Source organism: Falco peregrinus, chromosome 2 (genome assembly GCF_023634155.1).
Source record: "Falco peregrinus isolate bFalPer1 chromosome 2, bFalPer1.pri, whole genome shotgun sequence".
NCBI classification, from domain to species: domain Eukaryota; kingdom Metazoa; phylum Chordata; class Aves; order Falconiformes; family Falconidae; genus Falco; species Falco peregrinus.
This window is the reverse complement of record NC_073722.1, coordinates 115,700,404-115,728,037: the sequence shown is the minus strand read 5'-3', so window position 1 is coordinate 115,728,037 and position 27,634 is coordinate 115,700,404. Positions and strand designations below refer to the sequence as shown.

The window sequence follows — 27,634 nt, the reverse complement described above, 5'->3', positions numbered from 1 at the left end:
TACACAACTGGGACTAAAACCAAGGCCCAAAGATGGTGCGTGAGCTCAGACAGAAACACATCGAAACCTTCATCCTAAACTGGACTTGAAGACCCACCTGTAAGACTCCCCATCCTCAGCGGGCTCTAGGCCATCTGTGACAGGCTTATTCTTTCTATTAGTTGTTTTGAAGACTTTTTTTTTTAAAAAAAATCCAACCAAATTTGTATCTTCCAGTCCTCTTTACAAAACCATGAAAAGGAGAAAAAGCGAGGCAGAGAGCGAACAGCGAGGCACGCTGGGCTGCCATCAGGGGTTTGATGCCTCACAGATGGATTTGCCATGCCTGCTGCTCAGCACCAGGGGAAGCCACCACTGCGTATCCCTGCCCCAGCCCCCGTTTGCTCTGTGCACAACGAAGGAGACCCTGAACGAGAAAGGAACTGGTCTTCCTCAGAGCTCTGCTATTAAATGCATGAATTTTCCTTGAAGAGAGGAGTGCTGACCGCACAGGCTGACAAATAAATGGCTGTATGAGCTACACGAGTTTTTGGTGGTTAAGGGCAGTGATGTGATCCCCATCCCTTCTGATTAATGCGGAGAGGCACTAGCCAGCAGGAGCTGACCAAGGAGTGGGCTCAGCCCAGACGCCCCAGCAGCCCAGGGGAGGGTCTCTCTGGCTGAGGCAGCCCATGCCCTTCGGCTCAGTCCTGAAGAAAAGTGTCTCCAGGTACCACAGGGATGCAGAGCCCTGCTTTTTCACCCTTTCTGTTGCTCTGCACAGCAAGTAAATTACTAGAGCCCTTAAAAGAATGTGATATATTTCCACATCGGTGTCTTTTGCCAGTGAGTAAGCTTTAGAGCCAAGAAGGGGTTGGCTGTTACCCTGATTAATTACTGTCGGTGCTCCTCACTGCCCAAACTGCCTTCTTCCCTTTCAGCTCCTACTTGTGGTGTGGACTACTGAAAGAGAAGGGCTTTCATCCCACCTTCTGGGTTATTACACCCAGATCCTTCCCACACTACTGCAGCCCCAGCCTCTCCCTCCACCAAATACCGTCTGCTCACAGACTGCACTGCTCCTCTGGAGCCACCATCGCATGTAGAGGCATCCTGACAGGTCATCAACACCACCCGCCCCTAAGAGCTGGAGCAAGTGATACTCAACCCAACTGCAAAGTAAGTTACTGGAATATGCTGGAGCTGTGTCAGCCCGTCCCAACCCCGGAGCCACTCTGTGGGCACTGCCTGGCCTGGCACAGCAGTGAGACCTCGGGAAAACGCAGCTGAAGGGCAGAACATTTACAGTAATCATTTTCTTTTCCTTTCAGAAGAATGCACAAGGGATTGTCAACACTTTCCTTACCCATCCTACCCCCCTCCTTTTCCTCCGTAAAATAACCCTCTCTTCAGCTTCACCAGCTGAATGCTACTTCACGGCTTTTCTCCAGGAGCAGTTGCAATTGGAAACACCCAGACAAATCTTATCCAAGAGTTTATGAGGAACAGCTCAGAGGCACCCTGAAAACTGCAGCATGCTACCTGGAGCGCTGCAGATTATTGTTACGTTTTTAATCTCGGTATAGTTCTGGGTAAGATTTTAATTGGGCATTGTATTTCAAAGCCAGGGAGTAGGACCTATGCAAAGCACTGGATAGTTTCTGCATTAATTGACCATCAAATCCTTCCCCTTTGCATCTGCATTCTATTATTAGAGAATGTAAAGCAGTTTATAGGGCTTTTAACCTCTTCAAGCAAACACTCTGTGGAAGTTATGCTGCTGCAGGGACCACATTAGCTTTATAGACTTCGTTTCTAATCCAAGGAGAGGGGAAAAATGGAGAAGAGGCAGAGCAAATGAATGATTATTGATGGTATAAATTCAGCTGGTGTAAATCAGCACAACTCCATTAAGTTTGGTAGAGTTATGTTGATTTATGCCAGCAAAAGACCAGACATTTGATCTGCAATGAGGTCCTCATTCCCTGAAGATCAAAATGGTACCAGACAAATCTTCACAGACCATTTATCAGCCTTCTCAACTACATTCTTCCCTGCTGCATGGAAAAGCCCTGATCGGATGCCAGGGAGCCATCTGGCAAACCGGGTACCATGGCATGCATGCACACCGTGCACTCAGTCACTTGGAGGAAAATCACCTTCCAGCAAGTCACTTTTATGACCTCTGTGAAGACCAGCCTGTCCCCAGGGTTCCCGTGATGATGGGTGTCAGTGAAAGGCAGGACCATGCTGTGGACTGGGAGACTAAAGTGAGTCCTGCAGTCTCTAGCTAAAGCTGCTGAGCTCTGCTTTCTCCAGGGTCTCATAGTTGGACTCCTCAGGGAGTAAGCACCATTCCCAGGTCAAGAGAATGAAGATGGAGGCAGCCCAGACTGTCATGGGTTCCTGTGCGCCAGGGAGATGTGGAGGCCGGGTATTATCACTAAGGTAGGAAAACATATCAAGAAGTATTGCGGTAGCCTGGGCTGACAGCTCCTCCCGTGCATGGGGTGCCGGTTCCAAGCAGCACCAGACCAACCCTGTGGATCTCGTGGGACCTGCAGCAACTCACCACGATGGCCCAACCATGCAGGGTGGTCACAGCTTCCAGTCAAAATAACACGAGAGCTCATACCTCATCCTGTTCCAGGCGACAGCCAACATCCACCATTGCCACTCAACCGAAGATCAGAAGAATGAGCAAACCGTCACACCAAAGGTCCACCTAGCTCATTGTCCTGTCTCCAACCCAACAAAGAGCAGATGCCTAGAGAAAACATCAGCACAGTACATACACAGTGCTTCCCTTGGCCAGATATCCCCTAACAGAGGAGCATGACACTGCCAGACCCGAGTAACTGTTGCAGGAAGAGCGGGAAGCAAGCCCTCGTCCCACCCTAACCCATGGCAGGAGACAAAATAGGTAGTCATGTGTCGTCTCCTTCAGAAGAGTCACCTGAAGGGACAAGATGAAATCTATCCTTACAAAACCAGACAAGACAAGCAATGTTTGATCTCATAGCTCCGTTGCAGCAGGATGAAAGGAAAACTCATGTTCTCACTTGCCTTTGTTGCCTGTTTTCTTCACACAGTTGTTCTACCACCCCACAGCAGGTGGGATTCCCATTTTGCAAATCCCTACCCTATTTCTTTGTTTCATAGTAACCCCAAATGTCATTAGGCAGAGCCCAGGAAAGTGATTATGAGCATGCAAACAATGGTGTGAGGGCCAGTATAATTATCTTGCTCCTAAGCACCTGACAATGCTTCCAAGTATCTTGTACTTAGTTACTTGGTAAGGTCCTGAACGTCTGGCTCTCAGGCACTATGGCTTTATTGCTACAGAATGAGCCAGAAACCATTCAAAAGCTTTAAAAGGTCTTTTTAAATAGTCAGAATGAATTTACAGTGTTGGCTGCCTGGCAAATGCAACAGGCATTTCAAGTGGAAAGGAACAGTCCTTTATTGCATCTGCTGTTGGCATTTAGGGCACCCTGATCGCTAACAATTCCTCAGCTCTAATGCTCAGCATCCTGCAGGCTGCTGGCTGGGCAACACCAAGGGGAGCAGCAGGCTGAGAAGAAAGGGTCTAGGTGAAAGAAAAGCCTGGGTTTAGGCAAGTTGTAAATTTTCATTACAATTCATCAGAAAATGATCGTTTTCCACTTAAAGTTTCACAGAAATGACTGAGTTTCAAACACCTGCTAGTGAAACATAAGCTGGGCTCCACCAGCAGACCTTTCCCAGATCTGCCTGCCCAGAACATGTCCCACCTGCCTCTCTATGTGCCACCTCATCTCAGGTGTTCAGATCTGGCACCCTGAACTTCCCAGAAACCAGAGTTTTTGACAAGCTGCTCTGGAGTTGACTTCTGAATAGTGCTGGGTCCTTGAGCAATGCTGCTAAGAACATGAGGCTGAGACCGACCTTCAGCCAAGTGCAATCCTCCCTCCACCCAAGTTCATGGCTACTGCCAACCCTCTCCAGCCACTTCTTGACACCGCCATCACTGCCCCAGCTGGTGGCAGCCCACTGAGCCTCAAGCAGCGTGGGAGAGGGGAGGAACGGCAGATGCCTTTTTGATGTTCTGAGAAGCCCAGAATAATTTGCTATTTCTTGTGATTGGGACAGATTAGAGGGACACAGGAGCAAGGGGTCCCTAAGACCTGTTCATGTCTGGGGTTACAAAGCTCTTGGACGAGCAGCTGGAACAGCCACTGTATGGGGGGAGAGATGAATGAGGATTCATACAGTTCTGGAAAAGGACTTCTCCAAACGTGCCTGCTCCATCTCTGCTAAGAATGAAGCCCACAGCACCTCTCACCAGCGCTCCCACTCCCCCCACCCTGCACATACCAGTTCCTCCACCTGCAGGGTCACCCATCCCAAGCTCGAAACAGGTCTCTGCCCTCTCATGTGCCTGTGCAATACCCCAGCCTTGTCAATCTGGGCTCCGTCCTGCTGCACGATGGAAGCACAGCGAAGTGCCATTATGTGGGGAATCCTCTGCTACTTTCTTCTCCACTTGGCCCCTTCTCTATGAGCAGATGTGAGGCAGGAGCTGAACTACACCCCCTTTGCAGGAGCTGCTCCAGCCTCCCATCTCAGGCCAGATCTGGTTACTGGTGTTCTGGGGCCTTTGTCTCCCCAGTCTGGGCACAAGAAGACCCATCAAAATTGTCTCTCCCTTCAACGAGCTGGTAAAGGTTGCTTAAGAAAAATGTATAAATATCAGAGCCAATTCCCCTGTCCTTCCCTGGCATAACTTTTAGAGAATGCAGGTTTCCTCAGGACACTGAAGGAAGGCAATTAGCAAAGAAGATGATAGTCAGGAAAACATTTTAGAAAGGCTGAATGGAATAATTTAAAGGTATTGTTATTAATGATGGCAATTACAGTACTGGAAAGCTCAGTGGTTTTTTATACAGGACAGGAAAAGGAATAAAACCAAGCAACCTCTACAAGAATGCAAGAGAAGCAGCAATGAGCTGTGGAAACCAAACAAGATCAGCCTCAGGACAACCAAGCCAAATCCTCTGCTTCAGTAAACCAGCGGGGGTCCCCTGGAGTTCAGGGGCTGGGGGAGAACAAGGCTACCTCCCTCTGACCAGGGCAGAGGATATTAAAGCTGAGCTTTCCAAAGACTTTCGGGAAGCCAGCTCAAAGTCACTGCAATTAAATGAGCCAAGGAATTCCCCCGAGGCTGTGCAAGAACCTCCGCTCTGCTCTGCGGAGCCGCTCTCCCAAGAGTCACCAGAGCAAGTGTCACCCACCTCTCACACCCCATTCTCCTACGGGCCACCAGGCCGCCAGCTTGGGGCTTTTTCTGACAATCGTGCAAAAGCCATCAAACCCACCAGTCATTAATTCTCAGGAAGCACCCACTGCCTCATTGGTAATTACTTAAATAAACTTCCCTTTCATGGTGTCTGAGCCAAGGTCTTTTTTTTCTGACACATCCCAATAAAGTTTTATTTAAGGTAAGATAACAGGAGGGTTATGCACACGAGCTGGGCTGCACCTGACTAAACACGGGGCCCATTGGTGACAGCCGGATAGTTCGAGCAGGATTTCACCGCCTCACTCCTCTCCTCCACGGCCAGCGCAGCCCCTTCCAGCTCACAGCCCATGTACCATTTCCCCTTATATATGCAGCGTGTATCCTTCATGCAAATCTGTCTCATAAATCACTGCATCCCAGGTGCACCACGGAGTAATTTGCAAGGAAAATACTGTTCCAACTGAAGGACCCAGCATACCACAGTGGTCTTTATGAGGGGTAATATCCAGGATAGGGGTGACTTGGAAACCTGCCAGCCTCCAAAACTGATTCATCCTGCCTGACCTTAAATCTTGGATCCTGACTATTGCAGACGGAGCCGCCTTCACAGGCAGGAAGCATCAGTCACGGCCGTGTTCATATCCCCTCCTGCCCCTGGCTACAGGGCCCCAGGGGCACGTGAGAACCCCCAGCTTGAGAACCTGGCATTTGGGTTATGAACTACCCGAACATAACCAAAATGAGCATCTCCAGAAACAGCAGCGTGAAGTGTCATTTGGCACTGGGCAGAACCAACCCTGGCATTTTGCTTCCTGCAACCTCGCTAAAAGTTGCAGCCCATGTTTACCTCACCTGCACGGTTTTGAGAAAGATCTTATTGGTCTTAGTGATTTACGCATCTAACAGCTGAGAACCTGGTCCCAAAACTCCAAGAATTTCTTAAATTTTAAGACTTCTGCTCTGTCAAGTGATCATTTTCTCTCTGATACAGAATTATACCCAGGCACCTGTTTGCTGCAGTTAACCCAACAATAATCCAAGCATCTCTAGTTCTCACGTTTCCATGGTATTTACTATACTCCCAAACAACTTATTCTTATTTACAGATGTCAGGAATACACTTTGCTAACCAGACCTTTAACCCCCTTCCATGCAGAGCTGTGAGATACTATAGAGTTACTTGCAAGCATAGGACTCATTTTTTTCAGAGAAAGAAGCATTAAGCTACCAAAGTAACGATCCATTTAAGTCAAAAGTTTAATAGTTTTGTTGTGGCAAGAGAAAAATCTCAGGATATCAAAGAGTCAAGGGAGGAATATGGTGCTCAGCTGAGAAAATGGACAAGCAGTCAGACATAAAAGGCTTTCTACAGCTCTGACAAAGAATAAACTCAAGCTCCTATAGAGCTTAGCTTAAACCAAAAGGATAGAAAAAGGAGACAAAATATGGAATTAAGATATTTCCCCTCTATTGATATTAACTACAGTGATCGGGTGATATGTAATGGCATAAGATATCTCTAATTTTCATAAGAAAAAATAAACTAGGACGACAAATAGGTTGGGGATTTTCAATAACAACCTAGAAATGGACATTTTAGACCATTTAGATCACATCATAGGTATTCATGACTTCACCCACGCTCAGCACAGCCAGGACTAGCTGTCAGGCAAGAGCAGTGGATGTAGGAGCCCAGAGTAGCTCCTGGCGTGTCCCTGGCCCCACAATGCCGGAGCTTAGCACTGCCCACAGGCATTTGTAACTCTGAGGATAGAGAGGTGGTTGAACAGGATTGATCAGGAGCAGGGACAAACAGCAACCTGGGTCTGCTCAAACACAGCCACCTAAGAGCTGCTGAGGGACAGGGACATGTGCCTCCTCCTGAGCATGGTTGGCACGTGCTGCCACACAGGAGGATTGCTATCCCTCCGTGCGTTCAGTACTGCACCTCTCAACCCTACGAGCCAGCTGATGTCCACCAGACAGCACTGCTGCTGATGGCACTCCCCAGAGAGGTCCTGGTGCACTCCTGGGTTCCCTGTTAGGTCCAGACAGACACACAAATGTCTAGCCCAGAGGTGGTCCAGTAGGGAGCGGACTTGTCCAAACACATGCTGGGGACAGGGCTCCCTGCCATTCCCCAAAATGCTTTGACCCCTGCCCTCCTGGAATGAAACCAGCCCCTCAAAACTACCAGTATGAGGAACAGAAAATTGCAAATGACTTAAAGCGGGGTGGAAAACTCTGAGTTTGACGATCACAAGCTGAGGCCGCTAATCTTCTTGTCATGGGAGCAGACTCACCCAGCAGAAGGGAATTCCTGCCTTTGACTGGACTAATTAAAGGCATCGAACTCTGCACCCGTTATGGCTTGATGTGCCTTAATCCGATGTGACATTCGACATACGCAAGGAAGGCAGACGCAAACATACGGTTCTCATTGCTTAAAGGGGTTTGGCATCCGCGGGGGTATACCAGATGCAGCACGCCTCCTCCGCTGGCCCCGCTGGGGTGAGCTGTGTGGGGTGGCAAAGTGGGGGATAATTACCCATCCCACCTCCGAGCCACTGACGGCCCTGGGTGGCTACACACCCTGCGGAAGGTCCCATGTAGGGGACAGGAGTGTGGCCTGAGCCAGCGCTGAAAGGTCGTTTGAGAAGGTGGGGGCTGGACTGGGATTCAAAGCTTTCCTCCAGCGAAATGCAAGTGGAAGCTGCTGAATGAGCAGTGACCATCTCTCCCGTGCAGGTACAGGAACAATCGGCTGCTGTGCCCTGGGAGCGCAGAAGATTTCCAAGCAAGATGGTACACTAGATTGTAAGCATCTCAAATCAGAAAGATTTAAGACACAAGATGAACCAACTGAGTATTTGGATAGAGTGATGTGAATCATGGATATTGCTTGTGCTCCTCACCTCCTGTCCACGACTGGCCTCTCTGAAGTCCAGGGATATGTCGCCACACTCCATCACGCTCAGCAGAATCCTGAACCAGCCCTGGGAAGAAAACCTGCTTTAGACACTGATGGGAAGGAGACAAACCTCCTCATACTTCAAAGACAAAAGCCCACTCTCTGCCAAGCACGGCAATGTCGGAAGCAGCGTAGCATGGCCAGCAGGGCGCAGGGCCACCCATGCAGCTTCAGAGCACCCACAGCACTGGCAGCGGCAGAGGAGGGCAGTCCGTGGCAGGTGAGTCCGTATGTCTGTGCCATGGGAGCATCTGACTCTGAAGACTTGGCTTGAGATGCAGGCCCTGAAAAAACACAAAGCTTTCTCAATGGCACTAGAAGATATCAACTTTCCTCTTCAATTATTGCTTTTTCTCTAAAAGATTAGAGTCCCATACCACTATTACTTGTACTGACAACTAAAAGTGTTGGTCTGCTAGGTCGCATGGCAGAAGGCGGTGTGTTTACATCTGAAGGTCCCAAGTTCATTTCCAGTTAATGATCCATAAGAGGGACTGCTGCATTTCTCCCAGGAAGATTGCTTGGAAGCAACTGATAGACTGCTTAGGCTAAGGTAGAAACAAAGCACTGAAATATTGTCACGAGTCATAAATCAGGCAAAGTCAGTGATGCTCTATGAGGAACAGTAATGTTTGGTGCACACTACTACCAATAGCTGGTCAGTGAAAGCTCCTTGAGAGTTAAAAAAGCAAAAAGATGTGATTTCAGTACAACTTAAATGCAGAACATGTTCAAATTCATATTTAATAAAGCAATTATTGTTTATTATTGAAGTACCAATTGATTATTAAAAACACATTTATTGAGGCTGGACCACAAGGTAACAGATACGTACCTCAGGCATAGTTGCGAAACCTCAGTAAATAGCGATTATTAGAAACAGATTTATCGAGGCCTAACGATACCATAAGATGCGTATCAGTTACAGAGCTCTTAAAACCCGATCAGTATGTTCTTAAGCCATTTTTTACTGAGGGTTTATAGCTCAGCAGTAGGGCTACATGTCTTCATTTAGCATTGTTAAGCCACATGGAATATCATCTTAATGCTCATTTGATATTTAATTAAGGTAGCGTTTGCAGGGAAAAGACTACACAAACCAATGAGAACCAGGAAAAAACCCCCAATCATTCTCCTGCTGTCAAACCCACCGATCAGAGCTGCTATTTGACCTTTTGTAGAATCTTTTCATTAATCTCTGAACCCCTCTTTGGATGGAACGCGTGGACCATGCCAGTCTGAGGACATGAACACGTGACACAGAGTTGCATCCATCCTGGTGCGTGATACCACGAGCGGAGCGTGTCCTGCCCACAGCTCAAACCTCCATTCGGCTTCAACCAGCTCCCACTCGACGAGCCCCTGTGTCCCACGAGGGCCTTCGCCAAGGCTGTTGCAAACTGTAATCAAATCTGCGATGATGCCAAAATTGGACAGAGACCTAATAGTGCCCAGGAGGAGGAGGAGGGCAGGAGCAGCGCTGGCCACAGACCATCAGCGCAGCAGGCGGAGGGCACCCCAGGTGTGCTGTCCTCACTTATTCACGGAGAACAAGTCCTGTCCCATTGCCCCCTTCACAAATGCTTAAACATTTGCCCGGCAAAGCCACTCTTCCTCCCGTCCTTCCCTGCCAGCCCTCACGGCACCCGCTTCTGCTGCCAGATCTGGCGTCTCCATCCCACACACATGGGGTACCAGACTACAGCGCAGCCATTGGAGACTCCCTGTGCCGAGCGAGCCTTTCCCATGTCTCGGGATGAATACAGGAGACCATATCCCCAGAGACACAGCCAGCAAAACAAAGAGGCAGTATGGAAACTACAGCCGGAGTGAAGGCAGCGATTTTGCCCAGATCATGCAGAACGGCTGGGGCAAAGCCCAGGGGAGGGGAGAGGTCTGCGCCTTTTCTTTCGCTGTGCCTTAAGACCTCCCAGCCTCTCCACCAGAGAGGGAGGGGAGAAAGGAGCCCAGATTACTGAAGAAGTCCCCTAGCTCCAGCCTCCTCTGTTCAAATTTATATATTCCACTACAGGTGACATCATGATTGCTGGAGTCTGACAGGTGATGCTGTAAAATGCATGAAACCATAAAAATTTCAACAGCAGCAAGCTCCATTGCCGCTACATCTGACAGCACTTAGCTGCCCAGCTAACACAAATATTATAAAAGCACTCGGGAAAGAAATCCAACCTGCCTGACCTCAGTTTTGGACTAATAAACAGTACAGCATGACCAGATTTCACCCACATATAATAAACAGACAGCTTTTAAAGAAACCAAAGCAGGGTGTTGGTAGGTGTAAAGAACTAAGGGAAGAGACGAGTTAAAGGTGGGCAAAGTCACTGCTGAACACAGAGGGCTCAGCTCCCAGCCCGCTCCACTTTCTGCCACTCCGGCTCCCTACCAGGAGATCTGTCTTAGGGTCTGCATAACTATAGCTGCAAAAAAACGCTCACTGGTGTTACACAGCCAGACCAGGGTTGGGTAATTGCCTAAACTGTGTCAGAGCACCTGATGTTCATTTCTGCCCTCTCCGCAGGGAAAGGGTGAGTAATCTTGTCTCTGAAAGTTGGACAGTAAGTGAATCTAAAAGAATTATTGCCCTTTCTTTCATCACTCTCAGCACTAAATTTTAAAAGCCCGAGGATCTGCTTTCTATTTCTTTCTGCTGTGAAGTCCCGCTGGTTTCCCCGGAGGACAGCACCGTGCCTGGGCTCCGTGGAAAGCGCTCTCTGAAGGAGGATGCCCACGTGGGCAACAGCCTGCCCGCACCACCGTGGTGAGTCAGGTAGACGCGGGCTGGGGGCTGCAGCTGGGGCAGGGATCTTCAAACCAGACATGCTGAAATGGATCTTCGGCTTCTCCAGAGAGAACTGGTTTCCATGGGCTATTTTGGAATTAGTTAGATAGATGGATGGGCAGAAGCAGCTTGTCACCTTCCAACGGGCCACCCCAAAAGCTTTCCAAGCAGAGTTGTGGAGCCTTGGGAACCAATGCTGGCTGTTCTTAGTCACCTCTGAGACCCTCAAGCTAACCCACAGGGTCCCATTTCCAACCCACCATGCACCCATGCACCGGCCACCACCCCCCCCAGTATAGCTCAGCCCAGGGACTGTCCCAGCGTCCAGGGCACTGGAGGCTGTGCCCAGGAAACAAACGGGTACCCAGCCCATTTAGCATCTGTGCCGCAAAGCACACCTGGAATGTGATTTGCTGTTAGATAGTAGTGACAGTCTATTAAAACAGGCAAGCAACAGAAGTTACTATAAATACATATATAGCTCCATTAAATCCCCCTTTATTCAAATGATTGGAGAGCTGTCTCTGAGCTAGCTCACTCGCTCTCACGGATGCGTATACAAGAGGGGGAGTGAGCGGCGCAGCAGGCACCAATGGGGCTGCCCTGCTCTGGAGCTGTGTTACCAGGCAAAACAAAAAGCATCATCGAAATCACATTATTATCCACACAGCTACAGTAATCGGCAATGATGGTCACCCTTCTAAGTATGGGTTTTGATGCTAAAGCCAGACATATTTAAATGTCATTTTTTCAACCGAAAGTAAAACGGTATTGCAAAATTCTATAATCTTTTTAATCCCAGGTTTCACAAAGCACTTCAGTGGAAAGTGTATAATAATTTTTCACAAAATCATTGCTGTTTTTTCACCATTACAGATCTCCTTTTTCTGTTGAGCTAACTAGTGATAGATCCAGCAGATTTTTCAAACAATTTTTAGTTACAGGAAAAATATGAATAATTTTTAAAAAATGAAAAGTGCATTCACTGGACCGAGTTTAAATCTTTTTCACATAAATGGTTTCATATTTTGAAGTCACATTTATCAGAGTTGACATCAACTGATGGAAATTTTAATCACTGTTACAGGCAGTGATTAAAAGCACCTGATACAGACCAATACAGGACAGCGATTCCTCGGTGAGGAAAATCAGCCCTTACCATACCATGGGACAGGAGAAATTGCTACCAGGTAGGACTTCACCTTTCCTGCTCCAGTTCTTCTCTGTCTCCGGTTCACCAGCCAGGTCCAGCTACAAAAACCCCAAATCACAGATCTTTACAAATACGACCAGACACTGAGAGTGGTCTTTGCAGTCACCTTCATGCAGGACCAGAAAGGTACTTAGGCGCCCGATTTCAGCTAAAATAAAAGGGATGTCCATTAATGCCCGTGGGAAGTTTCCTGCCTAATCCCTCCCTGGATCACATCCCACACCTCCCTGCTGCTTCTCCACTGCAGAATGCAGCAGAAAATGCTAATGGGACTTCACAGGGTTGTATCACTTCTAACTTGGGATGCGCAAGGGCTCAGCTATCCTAATTAAAACAAAGCCATTACCAGGAAATGAGCACTCCCTAACTAGCACGGGAGAGCAGCTCTGGATTAAGTGCTCCCATCTCCTGCTGCTGCCAACCTCTCTGGATAATCTCCTCGCCAGGACACCAGCCTGGAGGGAGCAGGAGCAGCTGCCCGGGGCTCCCTGCGGTGGGTGCGGAGCTGCGGAGTCCCCGTTAATTCGTGGCAAGCCAGGAGATGGCACTCCGCAACATGCAGAGCATCCTGGGCTTTGCGTGCCCCCGAACCCTCCCCTGTGTGCTGCCAGGCAGTTTCTTCCACCCATCATCAGCATCCAGGAGAGCCCTCAGCTGCAGCACGCCTGTGCCAGCCCCCGGGAGATGACGGCCAGCAGCGAGAAGGGGACACGGGAGGTGACGGCCAGCAGCGAGAAGGGGACATGGTCACCAGCCACTGCCGGGCAGCTGTGCAGTCCCCTGCCCTACACCTGCAGCAATCCTGCGGCACCACCTGGCTCCCAGCAGCTCCAGTTTGCAACCTTAGGGTCTCTTTAATGCAATCTCCCTCTTTTTTATGGAATAGGCAAAAAAGTCATAATAACCGATCATAAAAAAATCAAAATCGTTTACCTTTCAGGAGGCAACCCAGCGCAGGCTATTACAGGGTAATTTGGTACATCATAAAGTTTCCTATTAGAACAGAAAATAGGGCTGCTTGCATGAGCTGCCAATTGGAAATAAAATAGTAGTGGGGCTGTGATCATTAGCACTGCTTTTTCTATTTCACCGTTTGCTCTCCATCGGGCTAGGAAGAGGAGGGAGATTGAGATGCAGGTGAAAGCAGATGAGACAGGTCTGCAAGGCAGGAGAAATGAACAGAGAGCGGCTCTTCATGTTCACGAAGAATCACGAATGATCTCTTCTTCCACCTATTGCATTTACAGTGCAGAGCCCCACAGAGTGATGGTGGCTGCAGGATGAGTCCCCAGACCATAGCGGGCTGTCCAGTCTCCTGAAGTACACGACAGCAACAGCAGAGCAGCTCAGAAGAGAGGCAGCTCATTTGCACTACTTGGGAACATGGCGTACGTTTTTTAAAAAAATTAAAAAAAAAATAATAAAAATCCTGAAACTGCGATTAAAAGAGGCCAGAATGAGAGCAAGATGGCCTGTTACTGCGACCGGCCACTGTTTTAAATAACATGCCAAAGTACTGGCATTCACATACATTTCTCAGCACATTTCCCTTTGCTGTTGGCAATCTTTGACATTGATCCTGTGCCTCATGCTTCTCCAGTTACTAGCTACATTAGAGTGCACGCAAAACATTCAGCAAAGCCCAGTCTCCTGCCAGCTGCGTTACAATTGCCAGGAACAGCTTTCCTGTGCCGTGCATGGCACACCAAAAGACAGCCCACATCACATCGGTGAACATGACCAAGGCCACAGAAGAGAGCAGTGGCAGAGGCAGGTATGATGTCTGGGCTCTTGAGACTGCACTCCCTAGGATGTCCTGAAGCTATTGACCCAGTCCATAGGTAAGCGGCACAGGAGGAAGGCTGAAGCATTTTGCTGCAGAAAAGCACCAGCAGAGCTGAAAGCTGTATAAATGATGCTTTTATTTCTGTGAAGGAGGAAAAAAGCCTCTCCCCTCTGTTAGCAGTTTCACTGTGCCAATGCTCATGCTAACAACATGCTTCCCTGGATGCCTTCTTGGTGGGATGGAGGGACCAGCTTACCTCCACACTGCAGCACAGCAATGAATCCCCATCACATAAACCACAGACACCATCAAAGAAACTGGTCCATGGAGATCAGACAGCATCAGCTTATAGTTTGGGGCACAGAGGCCACGAAGGGCCATGGAGCCCAGGTCACGAACCAAGAGCAAGCAATAACAACATGATCTGTTTGTTAACATTCATCCCATGGTTCACATCAAAACCCTCACACCCACTTGAGAGCTCTGTCCTATTGCATTATTCCTTGCAATTTATTAAGACAAATTGTTCCTGCACCACAGTTGGAAAGTAACTGAAACCAGCGGTGCTGTCTCCATCTCGTGGGGAACTGAAACCCGGCCAACACTGTGTCACTGCTCGCTAAACAGATCTGTGGTTTTGCTACCTCCCCACTTCTTCCCTTGGCTTTTGGGTGGTTTGCCTCCCAGTTGCTCGCAACGTTCAGTTCCCTCTCCCGTCCTGGCACTGCAATCATCCCTGCAACCATCCCATGGCTCCACGCTCCCCAACCGCAGCAGGTGCTCCCCTGCCACAGGATGGCCACCCACAGGACAGGGGGAAGCCACCCAAAGCTGCTTATGGGAAACCTTTGTTGCCGGCAGTAGCAGCATCTGCAGGAGGAGCCCTGCCACAGCCATACCCACGGGTCTCTTCCAGCCCTAAACCCCCCAGCAGACCTCACACAACCTCTGTGCCTCTCCAGCCTCACACAGGGCTTTTAGGGCAGCGAGAGGGAGAGGGCACACATGCCGGGCAAGCAGCACGGCCTCTGACCTGGCTTTCATTTACCTTCACTTCTCCATGAAAAATCAGCAAAGCTGGGTGCCCTGCCAAGGCGCCATGTGTCTCGTGTGGGCATCACCTCCTCCGTCCCCTGGTGTGCTGCAAACTGGCACCTTGCAGGGGCATCCCGACACTTGTGACTGCTCAGATGTGGGACACACAAGCCACACTCACACCCAGGCACATACCAGGTGTTTCCAGCAAGCAAAGCGCTGTGAAGGTAAGTTGAGTTGCACAGGGAGATTTTTGGCAACTTCCTGGAAGAATAACACGGAGGATCATTGACAAGGACTTCTGCTGTCCCACAGCTACGCTGCTCCCACCAGAACATGTGAAAATCCACCCTGTGCCCACAATCCTCATGGCCCAAAGGCTGAAAAGCCCCAGATACCCATCACATCTGCTCACCCTCGCTTTTGCAAACCCTGTTAGATGATTACAAGAGCAATGTACTGACAAGAGCTACATGAATCTGCTCGTCTCGTGGCCACCGCAGCCGAAGAGCTGGGCAGTGTGCACCCCTTCTGCACACACACACGCGGGTGCGCGCGCACACACACACACACATACACACACAGGGCTCTGTGAGCCAAAAGCGGCTCCACTCCCCAAATACCAGCCGGGTGTGACACTTAGATGGGCCAACCTGTTGACACTAAAGCCAGAAAGGTCAGCGCAGAGGTTGAGCGCCGAGGTGAGTGTTTGATTAAAACGGGTGGGTAAGGGTTTTTCAGGGATCTGTTGGGGATGGAAGTGAAAGCTTTATGGAGTGCCGGTGGGTGCTCTGACAGCGCTGGAGATGACACAGGTTTGGCACCGGCTGCAGCAGCGTTTCTCCCTCCCCATCTGACTTCCAAGCTCCAAAAGCCTTGGGGTGACTGACAACATTTTTGCTTTTATGTTCCGTTATATCACAATGAGCTTTGAATTTCCTTCCTCGCAAGGGGCTGTTCACATTTATTCTTAACATTTTCCTAAAAGATTTTGCTCCCATCAATTCACCACCACCTTCCCAGATTTGATGGCCCGTACCAGAGTTATTAGCCACTAGCAGGTACTCCATAATGCAACTTTCAGTCATAGCCATCTTTTATGACCACGACTCATTCCTTAAACCATTTCTTTTCCTTCTATCTTGCTTCGATTTTGGCTTTTCTTATTAATTAAATGGCAAGTTTCAATAGCCTAAGATTGAATTATAAGGCTTGTTTAGAGCAAGCAGAATGATCAGAGCAAAGGGCAGAAGCTATATATGTAATATATACATATACTTAAGATACAGAACTTTGCTTCCAGACGTTTGGAACAAATTAAATAGAGGATCAAATTAACTAGTGATTGAATTAAGCGGAAAGCATCTCATTACCTAAAAGATGGAAACATGTGTCATTTTAAAACAGCTAAAAATAAAGCAAGAATGGGTTGAAATGAAAAGCAGGAACCTTGCAAATGTCAGCCAAATTTGGGCTCTGTTGAGCCCTCCAAATGTGAAGGTTGTAAATAAGGTGGGTTTTGCTGCATAGTGGGAGCTGCTGGGAAATGATGGGCTTGGAAAACAGATGTTGCAAAAAGGAGCTGCTACACATCGCATTTCATACGTTTGCAACCAAAGAAATGTGTGCAGGGGGAAGAGGTCTCATCTGCAGGCCACGGCTTCGCAGGGAGGGTTGGGATGCCCAGGACATCATCCTCACCCACAGGCAGGCACCCTGGGCTTTGGATCTACTACTCGGTTGAAAATCCAGAGTAACTTTGCTTACTCTGTCAACTCGATGAACACTTCACTGTCAGTCAATGACTTTCATTTGTTCCTGCTGCCTGCTGCCCGGGGAGTTACTCAGAGTTTCAGGTATTTCACAGAGAGGACCAAACCTGGTGACACAAATGTACCTTTTTAATCCAAGACTAAGGCAACTTGCTGCTGCTTTAATTCAGCCCCTTTATTCAAGGGCTCACTCTTCTGTTTTCCAGACACTTAATTTCCCTTGAAATAGATGGAAAAACCAGAGAGAGTGTTCAGATCCAGTCTTTTGTTTCACCATGAAAGAATCGAGATCATTTCACGTGTTTCTTCCCCCCTGTGATATCAACGCTCATCTTCCTTCCTGCTCATCTGGACCTTACAAATTCCAGTCACTTCCCATTCTGACACAACATTTCACTTAGTGATGCATCAGATGGAAATTGTACTGAGCTGCCACCGGGTGCAGGAAATCACTTTTTCACTCCACCAAACTCCAGTCCCAAATTCAGAATGAGGAATAAGGCCTTAGCCCTCTCCCATCTAATGTCATATTTTCCCCTTTTGTTCCTTTTATGTATCACATTTTGACAAATGCAAGTGGCACTTTTCCAAGATAAATAACGTTATCTTTGCAGAACCCTACGGCACCCCATGGCAACTCATTATTTTTCAATTAAATATACTGTTCATTGGCAGTTGCTCTGCTTTAATTTTCTGCCATTTGTTTACTGAAGAACGAAATGCATAACACAAAGCCCTATAAAAGTCAGACTAAGTTAATTAAATGTGAAACTGGGAAACCCTAACTTTGCCTCCAGAGCAATTTTATCATGACATCTCCTTAAAAATGTCACTTTCTGCAGGAATTTATTTAGACATATGCAACCACTACGAATTAAATGTGCGGTCCCTTCACAACTCTCTCCAACAGAGACTTAGCAGTATTTTGTAACCACTGATTGTAGAAACAAGAGTTTACAAGATGCATAAAGCCAGATGAAGAAAATACTTTGCAGTCAGACCAATATTTTTAGATTCCTTACAGGTTTCTGAGTTATTTCGGCTGAATGCAGGATACCTAAATACCAGTTTGAAAACAATGCACCGTATTATTTTCCTTCAATTGTCAAGAAGACCTGATGTCATTCCTTTATAGAACCACGGGTTTGATCGATTGCAAAGCTGTCAAGTACATAGGCTTTTATCAGCCGTTTTACATACTAACAAAAATACTCTGATTAGGGTCCGCCACTAGCTGCACACTGCACATCACACGGAGCAAGAAATGACTGCACAGTAGATGTCAAAAATTAATCAAGACACAAACCTTGGCTGATGATGCTCCTAGACAATGTCAGAAATAATTTTTAAGCAACAGTATTCGATATTGGCATGCCCCTCTCCATCTGAGCTAGACAGCCCAGATAAATCACACCTTACCAGTACCCATTTCTCTGCATGGGTTACAGAGACCTTGCTGTCTTCTCAGATATGGATGTCTACACCGTAAATCATCGTATCTGTTCAGCTGAAATCCACCCTTGCAGCCTCAAAGTGGGGCGTCTAACACAAACCCACCACCCAGACACCTCTGCCAGCCACAGAAACATGCATTTTCATCCAGCCCTAAAAGAGGTATGTGAAATAGGTGAGATGAATTGCCACTTGGAAGTGCCAACTTCCTACCACCATTTGCAGCAACAACCTGTAAATTTTCCTTAGATTAAGTCACCAAATTTTAGGTTGAAAGCTGGAGGCAACTTATTCCAATCTAAGAGTAGAATTTGACATGTCAGAAATAGTTTTCCAGTGCTAAAAGATTCCCAGCTTGAAATTTGAAATTCCAGATTTATTTCTAAAATCATCACTCATTCTGATGAGAAAAGGAAAAGAGCAGTCTTTGCTGAGACACACAAATTAGAAACGACATGAATAATTAACAGAGGACTATGAAGCTGGGTAAAAGTCTCCATTTAGGTACGCAAAAGTTAGTTGGAACAAAACTGAAGCCAAGGCTTCAACATTGTGTTGGGACAAATTACTTTGAAGGGGAGATGTACTGGTTGCACCCATAAAGGTTTGGCCCAGGTTCTTATTGCGGGAATTAGCAACCCAGACTCCAGCTTGATGGGAAGAAGGTTTGTCCTGGTAGGAGCAACACGTAGAGGTCTGGCCAGAGCATATTGCATGTGCGCTTGACCTGTGCTACTGATCTCCTGGGAGGCAAAGAGTGGTGCCTGAGGCAGCAGCACCTTGGGTCAGGTGCAAGTGAAAGGCAGCGTGGTGGTGTTGAGGTGAGCTTTACATCTCATGCAAGGTGAGAGAAGCACAGTGTCAGCAGCTAATAAGTTTATAACGGGGTTTCTTCCTCAAGCCAAATTCAGCCCAGATTTATAACTCCTCCATAACACTCTGAACCTTCTGACACTCCTCCTGAAACATTTCATTATTGCTCAATTACTGTCATGTTCTCTTAAGGACCTGGAGGCGGGGGGAGAAGGTCTCCATTTGGAGACCAGATGCCATTTCCATAGATACTCACAAAACTGCACTGCGCAATAAATAATCCATTCATCCTTCAGAAGAAGGCTTTGAGGATATGATAAATTAAAACAAAAAAAAGGAAAAAACTGTGACATGTTCTATGTGTAATGGAAACTAACCAGAAACTAAGATGCTGAGCTGGTGGCAGGGCACCTTTGGCTTGTAGCCGTGCCAGACTGTCTGACTTAGAGACAACAAAAGTAAAAACCCTCCATAACCTCTGCATAGCACTAGCACCGGTCTCACTGGAAGACACGTGTATTGGGTTTGCATGGAAGGTTTTGGTAGCAGGGGGCTACAGGGGGGGCTTCTGTGAGAAGCTGCCAGAAGCCTCCCCCGTGCCCGGCGGAGCCCAGGCCAGGTGGCTCCAAGAGGGACCGGCCACTGGCCACGGCCGAGCCCAGCAGCCATGGGGGCAGCACCTCGGGGTAACGGATTTGAGAAGGGGAGAAAAATCTGCGCAACAAACTGCAGCGGGAGAGAGGAGTGAGAAGGTGTGAGCAGCAGCCCTGCAGACACCCGGGGCAGGGCAGGGGGCTCCAGGCGCCGGAGCGAGACTACCCGGCAGCCCGTGGGCAGCCCCGGGGGAGGTGGGCTGTGCCCCCCAGCCCACAGAGGTACACGGGGGAACAGACCAACTGCAGCCTGGGCAGGACCTCACACTGGAGCAGAGAAAGACAGTGAGGGGGAAGGAGTGGCAGAGAAAATGTGTGATGGACTGACCGCAGCCCCATCCCCATCCCCTGCACCACTCAGCGGGAGGAGGGAGAGAAATTGGGAGTGAAGTTGAGCCTGGGAAGAAGGGAGGGGTGGGGAAAAGAAGTTTTTAAATTTTGAGTTTATATCTCATCATCCTACTCTGATTTGACAGGCAATAAATATTTTTTTCCCCAGGTTGAGTCTGTTTTGCTCGTGACGGTAACTGCTGAGCGATCCCCCTGTGCTCATCTCGACCCACAAGCCTGTCATTGTATTTTCTCTCCCCTGCCCGGCTGGGGAGGGCAGTGACAGAGCCGCTTTGGTGGGCGCCTGGCCCCCAGCCAAGGGTCAGCCCCCCCCCCCCCCCCGACACCAAACAGCAGCGCTGCCAACCCAGCATCAGGAGACGTGCCCAAAGCAGGGGCACAGCAACCAGGCACAGCAGCTTGTCTCAGGTACGGGCACTGGGCTGGCCCCAGCACGGGAACGATGCACCAGGCTAACAGCGAGGGCACGAACCTGAGCCCATCTCCAGGACGCACTTACCACCCACGCACAAGCAGGCACTCCGCACCCACCTAAGCTGAGCTCTGGAAACTGAGAAACAAAGCGTTTTGTAGATCTAAAAGCAGGTTTGACCTCTTGCTCATCATCTCTGGGCAGAGTGGACTTGAGGCGTTACAGCCCACTCCAGCACTGAGTGTCTTAAATTCCATATCCTTCACCAGGAGGCACAGGGTTCCTGGATCCTACTGGGCTTAAAAGCCACCCTTGAGCTTGTCTCTGTCTTAGGATTTGTGAATCAACTGAAGCTTTCATGCATTCACAGGTTAGGCACTTCCACAGCACATTATCATCCAAAACGCTCTTTCTGCTTTGATACTTGTAACAAGTCTCTGTTTGTACATATGGAAACCACATTATATATTCCAGATGGAAATTCATACTCTATTTCAGAGAAGGAAACGAGAGCTATTTCATACTAGATGCATAATTTGTTGTGTGAATATGAAATACGTGACTGCCTCACATGTTATGTTGTGAGCTAATCATAAAAAAAAATATAATGAAAAAGGTCCCATCTGTCTCTAAATCCTGTAATCCAACTGTTCTCAGCTAACTCCAGCTCTGCCAGTACCTGGTATACATACAGCAAGGAGAGTTTTCTGTGCCAGGGAAATACTGAAAACCAGAAGAGCATGCGCTGAGCTGCGGCTAAAGTTTCATCCGAGGCGGTGAGAGAATGTCTTGGAGAGAATAGAGACCTTATGACACCTCTTCAGCTGCCTGAAGTCATTCCCCAACTCTTCAAATTGTTCTTGACCTGCCTTTTTATCTGGGCTACCCTATCATTATCTTCTTAACATAATTTCCCCGCCATTCCCTGTAGAGCCTTAATGGGATCACTGGGAAAGATCCAGCTGCACATTAGAAAGTGCGGGGGCAAAGTGCCGTCCCCAACAGACGACGGGAACGCTGCCGCTCACGGCGGCCAGGCTGGGAACCCACGGCGGAGCTTGCTGGCGGCAGAAGCAGCTCTGCCAGGCAGGCAGTCGCTCCGTGGCAAACACAAGCCGGCAGGTCTGATGGGCTCTGCCGTCTTCTGTCGTGGTCTCGTTTATCTGCAACCAGATCCTGAGCCTGACCTTACAGTTCTACTGTGTCACCAAAGGAGCTCCCCCACCCCCAGCACCGAAGGGACCATTTGTGGAGAATTATTCCATAGGAAACAGCAATATTTGTCTGTGCCTTTGTCCTTCGCTTTCAGTGCGCTACTGCAATCTCTTCAGCTTGCTCACCTCCAAAAATAAAACGGATATGAAACAGCACTGGGAGGTGTTACCACATTCCCAGGGCTGTTAGGACATTTTCACCTAAAGGCGCCAAAAAGAAGACCCAACTCTCAGCTGGCATCTCACGGCAATTTTTCATGCTTTCAGTCTTCCACATTAACAATTTCAGTTTGTTAGTTGGGTTTGGGCCTGGTTTGGACCTAATGATGGGCAAGGGACATAAATGGGATGGCTACAGGCTCTCCTGTACTTAATGTCACGCAGTTCCTAGGAGTTAGGGGGTGCCAGACCTTTTGATAAACACAGTGGCTTCCGCTCCAGTCCACTAGCTACATCCCTTCTCCTCTCTGTGGGAGCCATAGCTACCCCTTCAGCACCTTCTGTGCCCTGCCAGATACTGTGCTACGGCCACAACAGCACAGTTGTGCTCAACCAGCCACAGAGGATTCACATCCCTCTTGGTGCTGGATGGGGACAGTGGCAAGGTGAAGGAGAACTGTCACCCATGAAGGACAGTGGCACTACACAGCTGCATCACTGGATCTCCATGCCCAGGACCCATGGATTTCAACATCAGATGGTACAGCTCACTGTAAAGGGCTCTTTTTTAACCTCAAAGAAGTTTTTGTTTTTTTCAAACAAGAGACCTTTTATTGCTATGCCAGTTTCAAGCCACGCTGAAGTTCTTAAACATCTGGGCCTGGGCCTTTTAAATTTAACCGGTCCATCAGCAATTGCATTCCAGCAGTATGAGCTGTGTCTGTCTCTCCCTAGGCCTGCACTCTATTTCCCCTTCAAACTAGGGGATATAAATAAATAAACCTTATTTACCGTCACCCCCTTACATCTCTTTTCCTATCTCTCACATGAAGTCTGGCAGAAATGGTGAGGCAGAAGCTCCCGTCCCTGAGGGCCCCTCCTCAGACCGAGGAAACACACGGAGGGCCTTAGCAGGGAATTCGTTAAATATGGCTCTTAGGGGAACATAGGAAGCAGGTCTTGTAATTTAGGCGGGCAAAACAAACATGATGAAACAACAAAAAAAAAAAGTATGAAAAAAATGCCATAACTACCAAGCAGCCCCCTGCAGCCCTTGCCAAATGAGCCTGAATGGAAAATCCCCTCTTGGCCCCAGGCCTGGGGACTTAGTGCAGCAGCCAGGCACCAAAGAGAATGTGATGCCACCAGAAGGTCTCATAGGAGCTGATTTACCCCCCGCCATTCCTCCTTGATCTCAAAGATGAATAGAAGAAGCCAGGGAACACTATTTATAGAAATATGGTACAAATAAAGAGTGATCTGATCTCTTTTCAAACCCATTGGAGATACCAACAGATTAGGTATGCTTTTCAAGACTTAGGAATTCTGTTGCTTTGTCATACAATCCCTTCCCTAAATTCATCAGATTTCCTCTTAAAACAATCACCCAAAGCAATCCAAGGGTACCTCGGCCCTTTTAATCACAGCAGTTCACCAGAATTCCTACTAACAGGGATGTCCACAATATTTCTCAGGTTCTTTCCAACTTCAGTCCCTGCAAGCTGCAGATCCAAGCTGTCCCCACCAAGCAACAGGCACCTCCCTCAGCTCTGCCTTCATCCAGAGAGGAAAGGCTGCTACCAAAGCAGTGAGACCACTAAAATCCAGATCATCCCCTGGTCATTCCTCCTTCCCTTTGCGCTGTTGAGGGTGATGACACTCCACCTGAGATGCCACAGCTAAGTCCTCACGTTTAATGGGATGAATCTTTGCCATCCTACAAGTTTAACTCATGAGATTACAAAAAAATAATTGCCTGGATTAACACGATTTTGCTGGCTTGAATCCATTTAACTAAGCAATGCAGGTCACTGTAACCTAACCTCTTCTCCTTGGGGATTTATCACCCCATCACCTCGGTCGAACCTGTATTTTACCACTACAGCACTTACACCCTCCATTTAGAGGGTTCCACATTAACAGTTACTTCATGGCTTGATTCAGAGCCTACTGCAGGGAATTAAAGACCTAACTACACTTCAACAGGTTTTAGATCTGATCCTTTAAGACCTTTTTCACTTACAAACCATGTAAATGTTTTAATCAAGAGGTCATGCACTAATGAATTAAAAATTACCCTGTAAGTGTCTTAGCCAACCAGCCCGCATGGACATGTTTCTGACAGGATCTGTCTTCCATCATATCACTGACCGACACCTATTAATTTTAGCATCTCTGTTGAGAGAAAGGCAAATTAGCAATGATGTTAATTTACACCTCTCTCAGCTCCCAGAGATCTCTCCAAGCCCATTTGCCTCATGCTTCCTGTACCTCCTTGCCTAGAAAACTCCCCACATTGGGATGTGTCTGCTTACTGCTGACAGTAAAAATGGGGTAAGAAAATACCCAGAACAACACGTAACATGGAAAGGAAGGGGAAGGGGGTGGTGGTGAAGGTTCAGGGCTGGCCTGATGTGTCACACACCACTGGGACACACCAGTCAGCTCTGGTCCTCAACTTTAGCTCAGTTTTTGAGATGCACAAGGGGACAGCTGCTGCCTCGTATTGTGTTTTCCAAGTCTCACCCCAACTGCACCAGCGCCCAGCGACAGCTGTTAGAAGCCAACAAAGCCAAAGCAGCCACAGGAGTGTTTGCTCAGGTGGGCTTTACTTCTGGCTCTGTCACCTTCCCTCTTGACTTAGCTGTAAATCCCTCCTGGATCCTTTCTAACATGAAAGGCAGGGAGAGGGATGAATCCCTTGGGTTAAAACAAAGCACCTTGTCCAAGAGCAGTTGTTTGCCTTGTGAAAAAAAGGCTGACTTTTTACAAACAGCAGACAGCGTCCTGGGGATTTGGGGTGACTGCTGCAATGTTTTCTAGCTGGATAGTAAACAGCTAGGTAACCACTGACACAGGCTTGACACAGGGTTTGTGGTTCCTCTCCTTTTCTCTAGGGACCATAAGCCATGATCCCACTAGAGAAATGAATGATTTATCATAGCAGGGGTGCCTCATTAGGATTTATTACAAACCCTTGTGATAGCCCAGGAAAACTGCTTCCAGGAGTCATCCAATATACCAGAATTAATAAGACAGCCCCTCAGATGGAACTACGCTATCCAAATCCCTTTACACTGACCTGCAGCCCCGAAACACTACGACAGCCACAGCAGCTGCCCAACATTAACAGATATCTGCAACTTTTAACAAGAATCAGGCACAGAGCCGTTCCAAGCCGCAGCTATAAAACTGATGAACTGAGAGAAAACAAAGAGAAAGAGGAAAAGCACAGCATCATACCATAACTATTTGATTGTGATTTATGTCCCGTTCCACCTTGCTTTATCATAGCTAAGCCTTTCAGGAGAAAAAAATGCTACATACGCCATATAGAAATGGCTTTTGGTCCTGGGTGTGCAGCTCTGCTGCTTCATACAGCTGCAAGGGGGACTGCGGACAGTCCTGCCACACAAACCCAACACTTGCTCCCACTGAGAAAGTGTTCATGCAACTGTTGGATGCATTGATGGCACCTGCCTCACCACACAGCAGCGCCCACACTCCTGAAGTTTCGCTACAGCCTTGGAAAGTGGGCGATATACAACATGGTATCAGCTCGCTTGGGAGCATGGGTGCCTCGGCTGCGCTGAGGTCTGCACCAGCAATCATCAGCAGACTTCAGCACAAAGACAGCTGGGAGAGAGAGAAGGTGATACCTGGCACAGAGCTGACAACCGGATCATTCTGCCAGTTTTCAGAACCAGACTTTTCACTGTTTTGTTTTAAAGTGACAGTTTTGTTTGCTTGTCTAAAAGCCAACCATGTTTTAAAGAAAAATGGTTGAACACACAAGTCAGAAATAACCCCAAAATGAAGCAAAATAGGGGGTTAAATGAAACAGTTCAGTTGTTCCAATAAGATTTTGTTTTCCGGGGGGGGGGGGGGAAGGCAATTTTTCTGTTTAGCATTATCACTCTTTCTTTACTTTGTGATTTCCTAGTTGGCCAGCCACACCACATCTGCATTTCCCACACCTATCCCCTAACATGTTGGAGAGGAGCTGAATGCATCTACTTTTATCACCAAATATCATCAAAAAGTGTCCTTGCAACAGGTAACCAGCTCTCTCCGTGTAAGGAGTGGAGACCCAGCCCTCAGCACTGCCATTAAAGTAACTTTAAAAAGGTGCAGAGCCCAGAGCAGCTACTGCCTTTCGATGGTGAAATAACTGTTTCTGCAGTAAGCTCAGTAACACAAGGGAAAGCTGCCCAGTGTGTGAAAAGATCCAGGACACCATTTTTCAGTTTGTTTTTCCCATCAGTATGTAATGTTATCCAGCTCACACACAGCTGAACTGGAGCATCCCTTCCAGGAAGATATCCAGGTTCAAGGTGAAGCATCCAAGCTAGAATGAATTTCCCCCTTGCCTTGGTCAGTGGCTACAATAGGTAATTACCATGTTGCTCCACAGTTGTCTCATTTCCAACCTAACTTCAACATCCATCCACTGGACCTTCTTATATCTTATTACACATCAGAAATCTTCTACTGGCACAGGGAATTATCTACCACGATCACATTGCCTCCAAACTTGCTTTTTGGCAAGCCAGACAGACTGAGCTGTTTAAGCCTGTCTCTTGTTCCAGACCTTGGCTCACCCCATTACAGCTGAGGTATCCTCCAACTCATATCCAAGAGAACAAAAGCCATCATGCCATTTGTAGGGTCATAAACTTTGGGCTTTGCCAATGAGCATCACCCACTGAAATCACCCCAGATGCAAACCCTGACCTGCTAGAAATCGGGTGTGTCGGAAGGAAGGAAATCACAGGCTCCGGAGTTCCTCAAAGGCTTTCATGAGCAGCCAGTTGCAAACATTTCCTGGTGTCAATTATCCATCAGCTCACGAATATCTGGCAACCTCTGCTCAGTTAGTGAACTTCAAAGTCTGTTCTTCACCATGGTGCTGTGCAACACCCATGAGAGCTATGTGTGCTGTTTGAGATGGTTTCACTCAAAATGGCACCTGTCCATGGGCAAGATGACAATTCCCCAAACAAACGGCTCATTCTTTTGGCACTTGTATGGGAGGGGTCCAAGGAATGGTTTTCATCAACAAAACTCTCTCTGGGTACCACTGACAGCCAGAGCTTCCAGTCCAGGCATGCTGAGGTGAAAGTCCAAAGAATGCCATTGGTTCCTAGAGCCGATTCCTCCGCTGTCAAATCATCATCCAAAGAAAACACATTAAAATCAATGCCCTTAAAAATGACAAGCTCTGAAAAAACGCACTCTGCAAACAGAGACGGTCAATCCAAAGCTGTTCGGGAGGCAATCTCCAGCTGCCAGGCTGCCTGTCACAATATTCACCCACAGTTTTTCCCCAGTGAAATATTGTCCACCTTGCTGGAGCCAGCAGGCTGCTGCTCGTTTGCTCAGGCAGCCCCAGCAGCGTGGCGCAGGTTGTGCCTCACCGTATTTGTTCAGTCCAGAGAAAGGCAAATCTATCCGCTGACTCACCGGTGCACTGCAAAAAGCACATCCCAACGCCGAAGGCGCTTGATGCTGGTGGTCTCCCAAAGTGTGCTTTGCTGTCTCAGCAGCAGCTGTTTTTATGGAGCCCAAGGAAGTAGATAAACAAGGAGTTGAATGATTTTGTGAGTGAATTTAGGGCTTGTGATAACAGAGACAGAAAAGCGCCGCAGCCAGGCAAGGCATGGGGCAGGACTGTAGTTTCTAGTTCAACCAAGGTGACCCAGCAGGAACTGGACACCGTGCACAGCTGAAGCAGCCATCAGCC

At 48.1% G+C, this 27,634-nt stretch overlaps 1 long non-coding RNA gene across 6 annotated transcripts in view; it reads right to left on the bottom strand.

Annotated features, from left to right (window-relative positions):
• Positions 1 to 27,634, bottom strand: part of LOC114010644 (uncharacterized) — a 198,482-nt gene that overhangs the window by 36,997 nt on the left and 133,851 nt on the right. For 2 of the 6 annotated variants that reach the window (XR_008745747.1, XR_008745752.1), the window contains 2 exons: positions 8,609 to 15,329; positions 8,176 to 8,515 (listed from right to left, as the gene is read on the bottom strand). This is a non-coding gene — a long non-coding RNA (uncharacterized LOC114010644). Of the gene's footprint in view, positions 1 to 230; positions 2,747 to 8,175; positions 8,516 to 8,608; positions 15,330 to 27,634 lie in introns of those variants that run through there. The other 4 variants (XR_008745750.1, XR_008745749.1, XR_008745748.1 and 1 more) reach the window with 4 other exon arrangements.